The sequence below is a fragment of the Dromaius novaehollandiae genome, chromosome Z (assembly GCF_036370855.1).
Source record: "Dromaius novaehollandiae isolate bDroNov1 chromosome Z, bDroNov1.hap1, whole genome shotgun sequence".
Taxonomy (NCBI): Eukaryota; Metazoa; Chordata; class Aves; order Casuariiformes; family Dromaiidae; genus Dromaius; species Dromaius novaehollandiae.
This window is the reverse complement of record NC_088132.1, coordinates 80397194-80412672: the sequence shown is the minus strand read 5'-3', so window position 1 is coordinate 80412672 and position 15479 is coordinate 80397194. Positions and strand designations below refer to the sequence as shown.

The 15479-nt window shown below is 41.7% G+C and overlaps 1 protein-coding gene across 1 annotated transcript in view; it reads right to left on the bottom strand.

The window, feature by feature from the left end:
• Positions 1-15479, bottom strand: part of LOC112994496 (urea transporter 2-like) — a 320633-nt gene that overhangs the window by 265052 nt on the left and 40102 nt on the right. The window contains exon 3 of the mRNA XM_064502569.1: positions 10929-10965. The gene's annotated coding sequence lies outside the window, so the exon portion shown is untranslated. The remainder of the gene's footprint in view (positions 1-10928; positions 10966-15479) is intronic.

Below are 15479 nucleotides of genomic sequence, written 5' to 3'. Positions count from 1 at the left end.
ATGGTAAGTTCAAGCAGATTATCAAAGTTTGTATGATCGCTTAGCTTTCTTCCAAGAAACATTTCTATGTTTGAAGGCCATCAGCTTCAGAAAACCTATAGAAGAGGCCCCATAAGACTATTCCATCAGAATAATCTTCATCAACAGTGTGTTGGTCAGACAGCAACAGGAAGAATGCTAATTTTTGTAGGCTTCTTTGTAGCCCTTAAGTCCAGGAATACAACTTAAAACTAACTTTATATTCGCTGAAAAAGAAAAAATACTTTGTTACTGCTAAGAAATACCAGCTTTAGTAAGGTAGAGACAATAGGAAGAAATTCTTATAGAATAAAGGGTTTGGATCAGAACTTGAGGAATTTAGAACTGGGCAGCACTTTTTTTCCTTTCAGAAATAGCAATTTTTGCCCACATCCATTAAATTGACTCAAGTTTGCCAAACAGTGCAGGGACGAGGTTAGCTCCACCAAGTGTAACTGTAGACTGCAGATGTTGTCTTCCATCACTGAAAGGGCCAAGAAATGGGATATTTACCCACGCTGTGAAAAGTCCAACTCAATTTCCTTTCCTGCCACTGACGGCTTGAACTTGCATATCCCAGGTCAGTGAATTAATTACGATGCTCCGCGGGTTGCCGGGCGGCGAGACTCCCGGTCACTCCTCCGCACTGATCCTGTTTTATGAGGTATAAATAGTGCATGGTGGGCGCTGGGAGCGGAGCAGGAGCGTTCCAGCTCGCAGGCGGCATTGAGCCGCTGGGGCACCGAGTCATTCAGCCGCGCTCTGGCTCAGTTCGTCTATTGAAATCGAGCACAATGGCTCCGACAGAAGGGACGATGAAAGGCCGGCCGGCTGAATGCCCCGCAACCCGCGATTAGGACATTCCCTGTGGAAGGAGGAGCCGTTCATCCAAATCCTCGCTTTGAACTTTTCCCACACCTTTTCCAGATGCTGCTCGCATTCTCCGTGCCTCAGTTTTCCGCCCTTTGTGGGAAAACGATGACCGGAGCCTACAAAGCTGTAGGCTTTAGAAATATTGAAATTGTATAGGGATAACGCAGAGTGCAAAACTGGCACGTGATCTAGTTCGTTATCAGTCCACCGCAAGGTGATCTACCCAGGGTTAGACAGAGGGTCATTGCACAGCCACACCGGTCCGTTGCGTTGTTGTGTTGTGTCATCGGACCCCACCATCATTTCATAAAGTGAATATATGCTGCCAGTGCTCTGCAAATTGATTCTGACAAGAAGGATAATAATAACATGCCATCCACCAGACCATCTGGTCTTTCCTACCAAAAATATCTTAATCAAGTATTAAAGATGTTTAATATGCATTACAGCAAGAATTATTTGTGGGTATTATACAGTGGCTGAAATCAAATGTGAAGAAAGAACAGAGACCCATAGTCTTAGCTGGTGTGGAGTACTGCAGCAAAGAAAATAAAGCTGTGCTGGCTTGTACCAGCTAAGGATGTGGCTCATCATATTTAGAAACATACTATTAAGAGTGGTTATGCTCTGAAACTTAATAAAATTACAAATCAGAATATCTCCAGTGAAATTAATGATCCAAAATATTACAGTCAAGCAGAAGTCACCCTTGTCTTGAATTTTGAAGGTCATTTGGAGTCATAAAAATGCAGTTTTATATTTTAGAGCTTTGGAACAATAAGGCTAGGAGGATGCTTGGCAATGAGGGGGAAAAAAAGTAGTCTCTCCCCCCACACACAATTAATTTGCTAAGAAAAACCCTTTAACTGATTGTCTCCACAGACCCATTAAAAGCAAACAAACAAACTAAAAACTCCAGTGGCATTCAGAATAAGCTGGTGGACACTATTTCTTTTCACTAGTTCCTGTGGCCTGGGAGGAAGAGGATACAGAAAGAGAGAAACTCCATGGATAAGGTGGCTCAGCTCAGATATAAGGTGCTGCCTGGTTGCCAAGCTGACATCCTTCTTGCTGACTGCAAACCCAGGACAGGAAGTGGACAAATGATGGATTTGGTGAAAAAATCACGAGGAGAAAAAAATAGATTCAGTCCAGCCAAAGCAAACTTTTTTGGCTTATCTATCAGAGTGAAAAAAAATAAACCCTCCCCTGGCAGGGGGAATATTGGGGGGAAAATAATATCTACTCATATTTATGGCAGCTGTTTTCATCTTAGAAAAAAGTTTCTTTCAGATTTTTTTCCTTTTCCTCATTTGTCTCAACCCATTAAGTTTTCTATTTTTTTTAAGGAAAAGTGGGTTGTTTTTTAAATGACTGATTTTATGAAAAATATTCTGGCATTTTTTAACTGAATCTCGCATTTTGCTGTTCTGGAAATGTAATTTTTTAACTTAAAAATAAAAAATCTCTCATTCTCTCCTACCAAAAGCATACACTGTACTGGACCAGATTTCAGATAGTTGCTTATCTCACAGAAATATTGCATCCAGCTCTACCCAAGACCTATAGAGGGTGGAGATATTAATAAGTCCCCACAGAGAAGAAAAAAGAAAAATGAGGAACAAACTACTGAAAAAATAAAATTACCTTGAATGAGAGAAGAAATCTGTTGCTTGGAGAAAGAGGATACATGCCAATTAAATAAGAGCTGATCACACTGCGCTGGGCCAAAAATTTGAACAGGATTGGCAAGTCGGTTGCAGATTAAAAAGCTCTACACTATGGATGCCTTATTCCTTGGTCCAGATCATACACGGCAGGGATTAAACATCCCCGTCATGTACTCAGCTTCCCACATAGCTGGATAATGAACGTTGCCTTGATGCCCTGATAGTTTAGAGACATGGACAGAAGTGTCGGGTGAAATCCTACTCTAACTAAAATCTGTAGCAGAATTTCCTTTGACTTTGGTTCTCTTCTCTTTTATTGCTGCTTGCTTCTCCAGTTTCTCTTTTGTCCATAAGAATGAGATTAGATTTTGGAAAGGAAAAACCAGAGGATGTGTGTCTGCTGTTTGTGCCACCTCAATGACACAGCAAGGTATCAAGTCTCCATTATATCAGGGCTGGTGCAAAAACATGGAGAGATCCTTCCCCCAAAGACCTTACACTTCCTAGAGTCAAAGCAATGACTAGAGAAAAGGAGATACTTGCTCTTTAGTTGCTGAACATTGTGTCTGACTTGCTCCCTTCTGGAAGGGAGTCCAGACTTAAGCATTTGCCAAGAAAGCTTTCCCTCCGGCCCACACAGGTCTGACTTTCAACCGGAGATAGCTGTTATGTCTTCATGCTTTTTTTTCTCTATCCAAGGGAAAGAGCACTACTTTCGTTAATTTTTTAAAGGGGGCAACATTAAAAAAATGAAAATGGTAAGAATAAATCAATGCAAGGTAATGTTTGAACTGATCTGAGCTGAAATATCATTTTGAATTTTTCAGTGCACGAAACTACCCCTAGATTGACTTTTAATCTTCATTTTTCAGGAAAAAATGGTTTTGTATTCACATTTTCATGGGAGAGGAAAATTGTTTTCTATGCAGCTGTATACTTCAAGTTGACAGCTGCATTTTTCACGGATGTGATCATTCAAGCTGAGGTAGTCACTCAAGCAGCTTGAGCCAATCCCATGCAGGGCTTTGGAAATGACCAGAGCTACCTTGAAATTGTCCTGAGAAGAGAAGAGCATTAGGACAACCTACCCTTTGGGGCTGTGTTGCCATGCAGACCATTTGCTCTGCTCTGAACCCAAAAGAGCTTTGAATCACTGTTTTTTATTTTTAATGCATGTAACAAGACAGAATTCATGAAGCCTCAAATCCAGCTGTTAATGGAAAGTCACACTGAACATTGCAGGAGGCAAGATCTAGCCCTGGTTCTCATGTGGGGTATCTGAGCTCACTGATCAGAATTTTACAAGTGTCAAAGTCAGAATAAAAACTGCCTTAGAGCTCCGGAAGGATGAGTTATAACCTCATGGCAACCTGAATGTGAAGGCAGGGCTGGCACAAGGATTTGGGGGTTGGATCTTTCATGTTTTTGTCTTTACAAGTTAGGCATTATTAGCCCTAGAGTGCTGTTCTGAACACTGAACCATTAATGATTACCCAACTACTTGATGTATATAAGTATCCCCTGTATGTATCAATTTTAAAATGAAAAAAACCCAACTTGTCCTGTTCAGTCAATGACATAATAAAAAAATATAATTCCTATACTCTCTGATATCTAGAGGAAATTCTTGCAAGGCTGCTTCTGGGCTGTGATAGAGATAAGTCAGCTGATCCTTCGACTACTTCAGGGAACCCACCTGACAGCAGAATAAGGGAGGGTCTCGCTCTCAGCTTCTTATGGTTGTGATTGTGAACGCTGTGTTACAAATCCCTTGCCAGGTTAGACACTTAGGAAGTTTGACCTGTTGGGGAGGGAAACCTGCTTTTACTCTAGACACACTTTTCTGGGGGTTATACCTGCAACCCTTTCTCATCATGTCTCCATAATTAGTGCTTCAGTTTCGGGGTTTGTGGAAAAAAAAAAAAAGGAAAAACAAAAAACTCTCTTGTATCCTGTGAAGTTGAAGGCAAGAACAGGAGACAATCTTAGAGTTGCAAGGCATTATATGTAACCTACATGTGTAACTTTCTCTCCCTCAAATACCTCATCAATCTGCAAGCTGCAATGCCCATATGTTTCTTCTGCCAATTCGTTTTAACTGTCACAGAGGTTGTTTTCAAAGGACTCAAGTGACAGCTCAGAAATCCATCTTGGTGGATTGGCAGGGACTGGGAACTGTGTCTCCGAATGGTACAGAGGTCAGACATTTAATTTCATATGGTTCACATGATTTATACATTCTCGGGCTCTTGATTCAGAATAGCCCATGCTTCCTCTGCTGGTCAGGATATAAGGCTTATGTAGAGGTTGCTCTCTTTTATGTAACTTGTATGATATGAAGGCACAATACCAGTGCTAAAATAGATCAATAACATATTATTCTAATATTGAAAGAGGCAGCACACGTGTCCTGTGAGCACAAAACCTGACAGAAGGACTTGCCTTGTCATATGTTCTTTGGAGCCCCTCCAGCTGGTGGTATAAGCAGCACTGATGGGCACAGGTGAAATCAGCACTCAGCCCTTAGTATAGCCAAAGAAATTTGGGTGGCAGGAAGTGCAAGGGAGAAGAAAGGAATCTGCAAGAAATTTCTCTTCTTGTGAGCAATAATGGCGCATTACAGCACTAAAATCTTTCAAGACCCTCTAGTATATTTATTTTTTTGACAGAGAGGGCAAGCTGGTAAATTTTAGAAAGACACAGAGTGAGTGATTTGCCCAGGGTCATGTGGTTTCCAAAGAAGGAACTGAGATTTCTAGGTTCCCTGTCCTACTTTATTTGACAAAATATGATACTTCTGTCATTCCTACATTGCTTCACCTATACTGGGTTCTCAGCCCTAGGAATGGTCAGAAGAATCGTAAAATAGCCTGCAAACTTGGCCTGGAAGTTTTATAAGAACAAGAACGTTGTCCAGGACACGCTGAGAAATTCACATTTGAGAACTACAGAATGATTCCATTCCAGAAATACTCAAATATTTGGCAAATAGCAGGGAGAGCAGAGGGGAAGGGGCACTCTTATTTTATTTTTCCTGGTGCCCTTTCATTTAATCCTATTCACCATGATCTTGTGTGCTGGAAAATCTGAAGTCCTGAGGTCAAATCTGCACATCCTTACACATCAGCTCTGTAAACCTCATGTGTTGTTTGTCTTTCTGTGCCATACATAATTGCAGCTTTGTCTGCTAGCACCAGCCTCCTGGAACGAGTCCATGCGTTAAAACGGTTATTCTCTTCCTTCAGCCCAGACTGATAGAAAGCTAGATGTCTTGGCAAAGACAAGCTATCTGTACAGGTATTTTTTTTATGGCTTGGAAAGCTAAACTGCCTTCTACCTTTTTTGCTTGCCTTTGACAAATTTGCAAAATAAAAGGCAACAGTGTAAATGCAAATGCAGTGTTGAAGTTCACCATCTCTAGTTGCTTTCACAAGCAGCTCTCTGTTCTCCCTATTATCATCAGCCTTCCCTTTGCAGCTGGCTAACTTGCCCTTTTTTCTGGGAGTAATGGAAGTGGAGAATCTAGGAATCGCAAAATACCTTCACTTAACGTTTTCTTGAAGACCTACAGGTGCTCATAATAGATCAAGGAAAAATGAGCTAACTAGTCAGTATCTACCTTTTGACTTGGCTGAGTCATGTGTGCACTGCTTCCCTTGCCTCTCCCTTAAGCTATTAGAAGTTTGGGACCTCCATTTGAACTTTCTGCTAGTCAAAGTAACCCAGCTAGCAAAGCACAACTTCTCACAGGTGCTGTTTGCCCAAGACAGGTGATGGGACACAAATATAATTTCATGAGTCTCAAGCAGGTAAGTCTCTGTCATTCCTGGGCCCTTTGCTGTCTTGGTGTTGACTTCCCAGGACTTTAGAAGGACACATGGCTCCTGATACAGCTCTGCATGGAGTACTCTCCTGGCATGTCCATCAGCCCGAAGCCACCACAGGATGTTAAGGCCACTCTCAAGTTCTCTTCCCATGTCTCAGCACCACCAGCTAACAAGGACTAGCCAGCAGTGAGCCCAGACCCCTGTTAGGTGTTGGTGCATTCATCTATATTGCACCCAACTCGCCTCCATAGCTCAATATAATGAAGCTGGAGGAAAAAGGAAGAGCTGTGCCTCTGACTCTCCTATTTTGTCTCTCACATGGGTAGGCTATTGGCATAATCATTACAAACAGCACCTGCAGCAAAAGGTAGTGCTCTGGATAGGCTGTTTTTTGAGATCATGTTCTGGTCGCTGGTTGAGGTGTTGAGAAGAGAACTGAGTCCTGCTTTTGTGGACTTGCACAGTCCCTATGCACCCTCCAAATTTGTTGACTATGAAAATACCAGCAGTCAGCAGAGGTCGCACGAGAGTGCTGCTGGTTTTGTTGTGTTTGTGGAGGGCCATAGTACCTTTCTTCTCTTTCAGCTCCACACATTTCTCTTTCCCACATTTAGGTGGGTTTTTATGTTTTAGAGATCCAGGTACATCTGGGAAATGTTTACATCACTCTTGGAAACAGAGGAGAGGAGAAGCCTGAGAAAGGAAAGACTTTTCAATGCCATTTCAAGCCTATATTTCATCAGAGCCTCTTGAGCTTTCCTAGACGGAGGTTTTGCAGGTCAGCCACACCTCACTAGAACATATCCCAGATCAGAGGAATATTCCTAAAAACACAGCTTATTCCTGTGCATAGTGTCAGATCCAAAGTGATATGCAGTAAACTTCCTGCGTGCTCTTAGTACTACTGTGTGCAATTTTTATTTGAAGAAATTAAGTCCAAGACAAAGAACGAAAGCTTAGCTGGGCATTTTTCTTTGAGAGCTCGCCCCATGCCAAGCACACTGATTCCTGCCTACGTGGGGAACGGAGATACTACTGTAAGCCAAAAGAATAAATCTAGAGTGAGGGGTTCCTAATATGCTATTTTATATACTACCTCAACAATGTGGTTGGTAACATACAAAAGAAGCCACTTTCATCCTGGTTCATGCACCATCAGTGGAGGAGTGCGTTTGAATGTGAAAGTGTGCTATCTACATACATTTACATATAGACTGCATATTGGTTGTTATTTCATACAGCAGAACCTAAATACTATATCTCCCAGGAATTTCCGCTGGACAGACAGCTCTCTCTGGCGTATTGCATGCAGGTAAGGGAGGTGGGAGAAATGACACTCATCTGTTTTTCATGCATTCCCAGCATAGCATGCCTCATTGGAAAGGCAGCTCTGCTACACATCACAGACAACATGCTGTCCGTCCACCAAAATGTCATAGGCTGAAGAAATTCTTCTCCCTCTCACAAACGAAGTGAAAGAGGCCTCCACTGTCTTCTGTAAATGTCAGCCTCCCACCAAATGTGGTGGCTGTGGACAGCCCAGAAGGTACTTTTCACCTTGTGCTGCTCAACATATTTAGAATGAAACCAGTGAAGCTGATTTACTCTCTTTGATGATCCTGACCTTAAAGTAGCAGAAGCAAATAAAAAGCTACGTTCAATGCAGATTTATGAGTTTATTCATGCTGAGAGGCATTTCCTACTCAAAATTTGAGAAAGTAATCCACAGCATACAGCCACAAAGTAGAATGTAATATATGAAAGCAGGATTATTCAGCAGCTGCCAATTTGACTTTTGTTTATGGAACCAATATCTTATAGGAATTACCCCAAATCCACAGAGTTCATGATTATTATTAATGGTGTTAGGTGTTGCATACTGTACATTGTAGATTGCAAAAATGGCATTCTGCCAACCAGTTACGTATTGGAACACTCATTAGAAATCAGGATTAATTCACTTTCTTGGAAAAGAACTCAGCCAAGTGAGTTTTCAGACAGCTGAATAAAAAATAAATGGATCATGTTAAACAAAATGTTCCTGTTTGTCCAAGGGAAGTATGCTTTTGGATTCGTGCAACTGAAAGTGAAGGAAAATATAGTTTGGGGTTCAGCCTGTTTTGGGAGGAAGCCCACAAACTGTCATGAAAACACTTCACATCAGAGCAAAGCTCTAGTCTCTTCTTTCTTTCTTTCTTTCTTTCTTCAAGCTACATTTATAGATTTCATGTTTGTGAAAGGAGATTAAAGATGTAGACAAAGGACTGTCTTGAAAGCCCCAGTCCCACAGAAGGCGAAGAAAGCAAAATCCCTTGTTATTGTTCCCTCCAGTTCTCAAAACTTGTGTAGTCTGGCTCACGACTTTTGAAAGTTTGGGGTCGGTGGGACTGAATAGCCTGTGAGTGGGTAGAAACTGAGTCCACACAGGGATATGGAAATCTCCATACCTGAAATAAGGGTCAGCCTCATCAACGCTTCAGGGTGCTTCTGATTCATATAGAGGAGAGGACCCCTGCTCTCATGGTCTCCCGTCATTGCTCAGCCAGTGCCTGCCACCAGCTGTTTTCCAGTAAAATCAAACAGTCCTTTACATTAAATACTAATGATCTGACGCAGTCTCTCCACCCCATCCACCTGGGATCACTCTTCTCGTAACACCATTCTTTCAGCCAAAAGCTGAACGTCTCAGTGAAAGAGATTTAAGTCAACAAGGAGGCAACATGGTGGCTTAAGCCATAGGCTAAGAGCCTACACAATGTTCATTCTTGCTTAACTGATGGGCAGGAACTCATTAAGCAGTGGGAACTTGCACAGGGGCCCCCTGTTTCATTGCTTCTGTGCTTTCAACAGCCCTCTGCCTCTGATATGTGCCCTGTTTCCCTCAGCGTGTGGGGATCATGTTTTCACACGTGTCTCTGTAAAGTGCCTAGCTCTCTGCTGGCGACTCGGTCTGTAATAAATGGTGACCTTTAGGCCGGCAGAATCGTCAGTGCAGTCGCAGCTTTATTTGCATTAATGTTAAATAATGTGTACAAAAGCAAAAGGAAGCCTGCATATAATATGTGTTTTTTTTTTTTTTTTTTTTTTTTTCCAAAAGGTTAAATTAGTATACATGGTATGGAATCTCTATGGTTTTCACTTTATCTGCTACAGAGCTTGAACTTTAGTCTTTTGGTCCAATGGGAGAAAAATCAATAATATCATACTGATACACATGAAACTTTATTAAAGTAGCCATGGGCATCTCCGCAACCTTACCCCATCAAGCTGGCTTGCTAATTGGTTTGCAACAGTGTTGCTGCCATGAAAATTATCCAGGTCTGTCTTGTGAAAATCTGGCTCTATCAGCATCAAGAACACAAACAGCCAGGGAAGCAGTCAGAGGTCGCTTCCTAGTTGTTGGGAACGGAAAATGAAGCTTGTTAACATTCTGCTGCTGCTTCTTATGGGGAGGAAAAACCACATCAGTGCTGCGGGGAGCTGTCCTCTGGAGGATTGAACAAAGATGATCAGCCTTCTCTCCACTCGCTTCCACTCACTCATCAGGCTTTCATTGACGGGGAAGCCTAAAAAAATCTGCCAGAATTGTCATTTCATACCTGCTAGAAGTCTTTAGTTTGGAGTGCTTCCTTTATTTGTCCATCACAACACAGTCTCTCTCCCTTTTAATGCATTGTCTCTCTACTTTCCTGCGCCCTGTTTTGCCACTGCAGTAAACCAAAGCTAAATTCAAAACTACCTGAAAAAAAATAGAGGATACTGGCAAGAATAAATTAAACTGTTCTAAAGCTTTTGCAAGCAATGCCAGCTACAGATAAAAGAGAGAAGAGCCACAATCCCTAAATTCCCCCTGCCACTGATCCAGAAAGCAAGAAAGGCTTTGGCTGGCTGCACGAGTTTGCAATTATGTCTCCAAGGCAAAAACGTGACCTGAAGGATGGTGTTGCCTGAGGGAACCTGTGCCAGCAAGAAGCTGTAGCAGATCCTAATGTGCAGATCCTAATTCCTAATGTAAGGAATAGCCACAGCAGAGTAAGTTCGGTTCACGTGAGGAGTGTCATCTGTGCTGCCCAGAGAGCACGAAAGGTCTTCAGAAGTCCTAGGAGGGACCCGGACAAAAGCACGCTGGAGAATTCACTGTGACCTTGTTCGAGAAAGGGCTGCACAATCCTCTATTCCCGGCCAGCTCTGAAGCCAGAAAGTGGCCTGCTTTCTTGCTCTTTTGAGGTGGCTACTGGCCATGAGGAGATTCTCATGGAGAAGGGAACTATTTTCTCCAGGCACAGTTATCTCCTTAAAAGAGCGTGAACAAGTCAGAGCCACTAATAGCCATTTTACCTAGCCATCTTTTGAATACAGGACAGAACAATGACAAATATAACTAAATAACCAAACTATTAGAATTGCTCCTACAGTACTGGTTTGCTTCAGAATTTTTCACAGGATTCTGTGATTGAAAAAAAAAAAAATCCCCCCCAAACAATATCTTGCTCAATACAGCTCAAAAGGCAGAGGGACAAGAGAAGATGTTCAAACCTACCTTTTTATTTTTCTGATTCTTCAGTTCAGGAGGTGACCTGAAAAATAAGTAAAACAATGTTACTCAGGATAATGTTAAAGAACTTCAGCAGCACCAAGCATAGGCTATGGGGCTGTCTCTGTCTCCAAGACATCAAGAGATGAGTAGGAGTTTTCTGTTATATATTCAGTCTTCCATAATGGAAACAGTATTAGGGCTGGCCATAACTCAAACACAGACTGTTGCCCATGGCCTAAAGGGTGTTCACTGCAATTTCAAGCACGTAGGAGAAAGAAATATGGTATACTGCCACTCTTGGGCCAGGTGAGTGCCCATTCAATCCACTGACCATCTTATCTTAATGATGAGGTGCCCATAGCTTCTTTTTTTGTGTGTGTTTGGGCAGCAATGGATTTCTAGGCTCTTCCTCCCATAGCAGCAGATTTGAAGCCCAGCCATTCATAGCAGCTCTGTACAAACTACATCTCCCTGCACAGAAGTTCTTCTCAAGTAACAGGTTAAACTGCCTTTAGGACTGACGTGTGGCCTTCCTGCACCAAAAGACCTAGCTCATGGTCTTAAATTGAGCTAAATGTTTGCATGGGTATAGAGCCCTGAAGACTAACTCAGAAATTTTTGCCTGTGTTGTTGTTGCTGCTGAAGAAATAACGTAGACAATTTGTCACAGAAAGCATATGGAGAAATCGTAGAAGGAATAATGCCAAAATTGCACCTTTTTTATTCACAGTTTATTATGAAGATATTTTTAATTTATACCCAGCTCCCTAGGGATGCTTTCAGCTTTTCCATACTGTGATGGAAGGAAGTTAATTAGGGATCAGCCATGCAAAATATTCCATCTTGGCCACTCCAAAACATTAAACTTCTAAGGGGCCAGTGGATTAGCAGAAAAAAGTGAAGAAGGTGTGAAACCTGGCTTCATGAATCAGATTTGAAAGAAATTAAGTATTTCAACATGAAGTTTGATGTATAATCTTTTTTCTTAATGTGGAGTGGTTGTGTCAAACTATGATATTCTCATCTGCTCGTTCTATTCACTTTTCCATTAGCCTACCCACATCAACAGATCATCCCAATTTTCAGAAAGAAGAAGAAAAATGAATTTTCTGTTGTCATTTTAAAAAAAAAGTCTGTTTCTAAGGGGAAAAGCTGATTCTTTTTCAGGTGGAATGGCGGACACTGGACAGGAAAACAAATTGATTCAGAAAGCTGTTGAACTCTATGAATAACTCAAATCTCCTCATACAGGTAATCATTTGCAATATTTTGTTATTATGCTACCAAGCTGTGCTGAAATGTCTCTTCCTCCACCTCGCACACACATGCACACACTTTAAACACAATATTAAAGATACCCTTTACTAGTAAAGATCCTGTCAAAGTATGCTAATCAAATCCAGCTTTGATTTCATGCTTACTTTTCTGCTCATCCCAATTGTAAAGCTAAGCTGTAATTAATACATAAGAGGCTGGTGATTATACAGTATTAGGCTGAACATATAGAGTGAACATACAGCATTAGATTGCATTTCAATAGATCAGACACTGTAAAGAAATAAGATCAACTCATAAGGTCTGGTATTAGCAGGCTGCTACCTTATCTTGGTGACAATCTCGAGCACTTGCATTGATCTCCTGCTACCAGTGACATCTTTCACATGTGCATGTGTACATGCTTAAACGTGCATGTGCAGACTAAATAGGTAATCTTCCTCTTTTAATTTTTTGGAAATTGAATTTTAAGTCACACCACTCAGTGAACTATTATTTCTTTGGAAATGGGCCTGATGATAGGGCCTGATGATAGGTCACTCCTGCGGCAGAAACACTGTGCCTCAAGGAAGGACATCTGCAATATGTGCTCCCTCCTTGCCTGCCTGCTCAGGGATACCCTGCTTCGATTCCTCCTCATGGCTGGGAAGAAAAGGGAAATGGGTCAGGGTGTGGGCAGATGAACACGTAAGGAATAGATGGGTTGCCAGACTGAATTTGTGCTTGCGTCGTTCATGTCTCTGGTCACAGCTGCTGAGGAAATCTCACGGGTAGTCAGGACAGCTACAGTCGTCACAGGCTGTCTCCTGTGGTCTGCCACCCTGCGGCTGCTGCGGGGGGAGTTTACAGGAGATAAACACCTGCATGGAGGACTTAGCTGTGCCTGGAAGGAGGCCGCTTTCCCATGCTGATCTTGCATATATGACAAAAAATGTCCATGATACATACACTGGGACAAGCAAAGGGCTCCCCTGGGTAGTTCTAGCTTGGTTTTCCCCTTTGGAAAATACAGATCAGCACATCAGAGCTCAGTCTGGGAAATATATGCATGTATATCTTCATTCTCTACTATCGAGGCCATGAGAAGACAGTCTCAGACTATCAAACACAAGAACTGAACACACAAAAGAATAAACATTGCAGCATTAGCTGGCACCCTACTGCCAGAGGCTGCATAAAAGCTAGAGGAGTCCCTTCAGATAGCTTGTCAAGGACCTGTTAAGTACTTTTTTGTATCCCCTCGCCAGCGGAAAGGAAAGCTTTCCACAGTCTGAAATACTTAGAACTCGAAATAAGGACATATGACTTCAAGAAAAGTCTCTGGGATTCATCATTCAGCTTTGTAGCATAGGAAATCATACTAATTAAACCATGATAAATGCTAAAAAGCTGAAATGAGGAAAAAGCAACCCCCTATGGTCCCAAACCTACTTGTGGTTACTTTGGAGCAGATCAGGAGTTACCATAGCAAAAAAAACCCAACAAACAACCGAAAAACAACAAACAGAAAACAAGAAAAGAGGTCCAGACCTTCAAAGTCAACTTGGCACCATAAAAGTTTAAGTAGCCCTTCCTTTGAACAATGCTATGCCTCAAAACATTTTTTATTAAAAAAAAAAGAAGACGAGGAAAAAAAGGTTCAATTATAAAGAGATTTTTATTCTGCATAGAGGAACCAATTGCATTTCATTGCAGAACCACATAAGAGTGATCCTCTCGTGTTGAGCACAACCGCACCAGGGTTGTGGCATGCCATTTCCTCGCACCATAACGAGATCGTATGTGAAAGCCTAAATTATGCAAATGAAAAGGCTCCACTAATACTGTTGAAATATTCCTGGAGTGTACACTTGACAACCTCAAAGTACATTTCACACCACTAATGACTTCATCACTAACACAATTGTCATGAGTCAAGCAGTTTCCATAGCAACGCCCTAGTACAGCTGTTTACCCATATAAAGTACTGCACCTACTTAGTTACATATACAGACAGATCACTAGATTCCTAGGTACTGAAATTGAAATAATTCAATTTTCAGTGTCTCTCTTTATGAAGTGATTCTGCCAGCTATAGGTATTAGCATATCAATGTGACTTTGACAGGGTCTGCTGCAAAAGACATATTTTGCAGGCACTTCATGTCAATTAGAGCCCTAACTGTTTCATGGAATAATCATTCCTGCCAGATTAAGGTCAGGCTGCAAGGTAATTTAATTGGTGCCATTATATCTAGGGGGAAAAAATGCTCTAATAAAGTGCACACACTGTAGCTGCCAGTGAGGATGTGCTATGCGACATTAAAGGGATTGCCTTCCTAAAGTGCATGGGCAAACCATTTAGAGAGAAAGAAATAAGATGGAAACAACTTCAAATGCTTTGTTTCCAACAGAATTCCAGTGTGTTTGACCAAGGGGAGAATTTTATTTTGCTTGAAGTGGTGCTATTCACAAGGGAGGAAGCATTCAAGAAAAATAAATAACAGTAAGAAAAAAAAATCCCGTCACACTGTGTACATCTTCTTATCTCCTGTGGAATGATAAACAGTTTAATTAAAAATTTGCAAAAATCAAAACAAAGCCTCTTTTTTCCCAGGGCTCTGATTGCTGGGATGTAGCAAACCAGGCAGGAACCTCCCTGGCCTCACCACGGGGAGCAGGACCGTGAGGATTACCATTTCCTCCTCTGGAAACTTATGACCAACAACTTGTTTCACAAGCAGCAGGAGTCCGCTCTCCTATGGATTCAGGTAGCTTGTCCCCTACGTTTTCCCCTATCTGATCATAATTCAGCTTCCCACACACTTCCGGAGACTCCCCCTTCCATGATGTGTCCATGAGTGAGCGGACACTGACCCACCTCTGAACCACTGTGTAGGCATGGGGGTCTGCTTTCTTCTGCCTCACCAAAGGCACTCATTCAGGTCTCTTTCTTCTCCCCACCTCACACTTTTCATGGATTTTTTTAGAAATTTGATTGTCCTTGAAGCACTTGAGCTTTTTCTCTTTTGTCTGAAGCTAGTCAAAGTTTTCAGGAGACCGACAGACAGACAGTGTACAGAATTCTTCCATAGGACAAGAAGATTCGATTATTAGCTGTGTACCCACTTCCCATGATGATTTGCCTAATTTTGAACTTATCCTCTTTCTTGGCAAAGCAGAGCATTGGTGAAAATATTTGTCTTGAAAAATGATTACTGGCCATGCTCAAATTCGTGGTCATAAGCACACTCTAAATATCAATATAGCAAAGGTTAGGTTGATTGAAGAGTAGATAATG